Here is a 3,737-nt window from a genome sequence, read left to right as displayed (position 1 = left end):
AGGGACGCGATTGGCCCGTAATGCACTGTCTCCTCGCCGCTGATTGGCTCACGCTGTTGAATGAGATTAAATGATTGGCGGGTTTGGTGCGTTGGGAAGTCAGTCATCGTGACGCACATATAATTCAGCTGTGGATCATCCCGTTGGATGAGGAACGCGGGTAAAATAAAAATGGGTGGAGTCTAGATGAACGCAATGATGTCATTGCAAAATAAGTGTGAGTGACCATAAACGCGGGAATTTATCAGTCGTTATTCAAATGTACGTTTTTGGGTTTTTTTGTTTTTTGTCCCTGTTTAATTTTTTTATTTGATTTTTATTGTTGTTTTTTCTATTTCCTTTGATATTATTATGAATGTTATAGATAATAGTTGAATACATTGTGATCCTCTGTATGTGTATGTGTATGTTGTTATTGTTCTGTTATGCAATAAAACAAAACAATATATATATATATATATATTCGAATGTGCAGAAGTTAAAATAATATAGTAAGTAATAACAAAATAATTTGGTTTCTTTAACTTAACGTTGAATTATGCAAACGTACAGAACATTTATATCTTCAAATTATAGTGAGTTGAAGAGTTGAATTTATCATAAATAATAGTAATTTATTATAAGTAGTTATAGTCTGTTTTCTCATCATTCAAAAAATGATTCAGTGGTTTTACAAATTGTTAAAATATGTGTGTAACCAAAATAGCCAAATGTTTGTTGAAATTGATTTTTTATTTTGTATTTATTATTTCTGCCTGCTAAAATCCTGTTCAATAATTTTGATTTTGCCTGTTTTGTTTTGTTCGAAATTAATTAAGGACTCTGAATAATGCAGGATAGTTTATGTATGGCCACAAACGTGAAATGTAAATGCATGATTGTTGAAATCTATTAATTTAAAAGTAGAATATGTGTCATTTTGCATAATAAGAATATCAGCTATGTATATCTAGCATATTGGGTCAATGTTATGGATCTTTACGTTGTGCTTTAGAGGTCAACGGGAGGCAAATATTGGTAAAATCATAAAATTTCATAAATGCATGTTTTATATAGCTTCACCAACTACTATTTGTATTTTAATAAAAGTATAGGCATCTTGCTGAACATGTGAACTTATGGGCAGCATTAGGTTGCATGCTTGTGCTTTGGCCTGTGATATGTTATCATACCTGTTAACTAATAAACATACGTCTTATGCATCCTTGTGCAATGCGACTGCAGTACAGACATTTCTATTTTGAAGCTGAGAATGACTCTCTGCTGTAGAAATAAATACTTTACCTTTATTTGTCCACAAGAGGGCGCGAGAGAAACTCTTCGACAATCTCCAGACTCGTGCAGTGACTTCAAAAATGATTTGTTCACTTCAGTCACACGTACGGTAAATATTTCTGAATGCATTAAATTAGAGGGGGGAAAAAGTCAAAGCAAGTATCATCTGTTCTCAAATGCTGTGCTTTGATATGATATGAGAATATGGCTGCTTGTCTTAGCATTTCAAATCTCTTTTTGTCATACGTTTTGCTCAAAAAGTTACACAATTTGATATTTAAACATATTCAGGGTTCATCACTCACAAGGACATCAGGCTCAGAAATGAATTTGACATGTCAAAATGTTTGTTTACTCTTGAGCACAAGTAAATTAGACATACACCATAAATGTTTATGTCCAATTATCCATACTTTTATGGCTTTATTATGTTGTCGACAGCTTTTATTTGCATTGGACTGACTTCTGGAAAGTGTCCAGTGTCTGTGTGTGTCCATAACGATCACTTTGAGCCTTTACACACAGGGCATTAAACTAACTTTCTGCCACACAATGGCCAGATACCATTTCAGGTACAGAAATGTAAAGCAATCAAATGTAAAATAACACTGCAAAGTCTTCACTGTATAAATTAAACATAGAGTTATCCTCATTCAAGTTACAAAAGTTATTCAGTCAAGAGCACTGAGTGATTTTTTCTTTGTCTTTTGTTGTTTGATTACATTAATGACACAGGGATATTAGTCTGTCGTCACTTTAAGAGCTTATACACGGATCTAATATACTGACACACATGCGTTTTCTTTCTCAACTTCACAAACTGACTATGTTTAGGAGGATACTCTGCAATACGTGCATTTTCAAGCACAAAAAGACGTAAAAGAAAGTTCAATTCAGGGCGTGCAATTCGGGTGTTTAAACTTCCCACACAAGAGCGCGAGTAACGAATTGAGTTCACTTTTGCGTCTTCTTGCTCTTGAATATTTAAATTGGTAAGGCTTAAACTTCACTGTCCCGAGCGTCGTTCATGTTTGTTCACGTTCATGTTCACACAACATTGCATTGCTGGAATTCATAAAAAACTTTATCAGCCAACATGGCGATTGACACCATTTCATATACTCACCAACACTGGTTTTTACTTGCATTTGGCACTTAGTGTTAATTAATTAACTAGATTTCATTTTCTGAAGTAGGTATAAGTAATGCTTTGATAACTCGCCATCACATGTTTCCATGCTGGGTAGTCACAAGCATGTTCCATGTAATTGATTGGCAGTTGCTAGGGTGTTCCAAGTGGTTGCTAGGGTGTTGTTAGGCAAGACGTTTGCTATATGCAAGAGTGTTGTGGGTTACATATGAAAACATATGATTTGTTAAAATCATAGTGCATTCCATATTTATTCTCATTAAAAAACCTGCAATTTGAATCAAATTCGCAGATCATTTGCCACGGATATGTGTGTGATTGATATTAAATAGATACACTCTCCGGAGGTAGCAGCTAAATGTGTGTAATGGCGAGTGAGATGTTTGTGAGCCAGGCCACATCAACTGACAGACTGGGGAAAGCGGGGTCTCCCACGACCCTTTGCGGTGTGGGATGGAGATGTGGAAATAGCACTCAGCATTTTGGCAGCAGTCGAGTCCCTCTGGGGAAGTTTGGAGAGCAACCAAAGCGGAGTGGAAATAGAAGCACTGGAAAAGAAAAAGACATGCGTTCTTTGGAGTAAAACCACCCGTCATGAATCTGCAGTTGAATATAGGTTAGTAATAAAAAAAAAATCACTGTATGTACAGTTGACTTTATAAATCTAAACCAAAAATGTACGTTTGTAACGCAACTTAAAAGATTGTGCTAACATGCATGCTATGAACCATGCACAACTACTCATAATACTCAAGCCACATGCTAAATGTGCTAAAAACACTCAAAACTCATTTTGCAACCACTAGGAAAAATGTAGGACTTCAGAGTATTTTGGCAACCACATAGCAACGTGCTAACACCTACTCAGAACAACTAAGCCACCACATAGCAACACTCTGGTAACTTTCCAAAACAGCCGAGTAACTGCTTAGCAACACCCTGGCAACCACATAGAAACACCCTGGAAACCATCCAAAACAAAAATGCAATGTAAGCTACTCAGTACATTTTAGCAACCCAATAACAAACAAACATAACACCCTGGCAACAACCCAGAACATCCCAGTTATCGCAACCCTCTGGCAAGCAACATCACAAAACATCCTAGCAACTATATAGCAACTTCCTGGCAACCATCCAAAACATCTTAGTAACTGCATAGCAACACCCTGACAGCCACATAGAAACATGCTAACAACCACGCAGAACACCTAAGCAACTGCATAGCAACACCCTGACAACCATCCAAAACAGCCGAGTAACTGCACAGCAACACCCTGACAGCCATATAGAAACATGCTAACAACCACAC

The sequence above is a fragment of the Rhinichthys klamathensis genome, unplaced genomic scaffold (genome assembly GCF_029890125.1).
Source record: "Rhinichthys klamathensis goyatoka isolate OS25496 unplaced genomic scaffold, OSU_Roscu_1.1 h1tg000157l_1, whole genome shotgun sequence".
Lineage (NCBI taxonomy): Eukaryota > Metazoa > Chordata > Actinopteri > Cypriniformes > Leuciscidae > Rhinichthys > Rhinichthys klamathensis.
Note: the sequence above shows the minus strand (reverse complement) of the source record.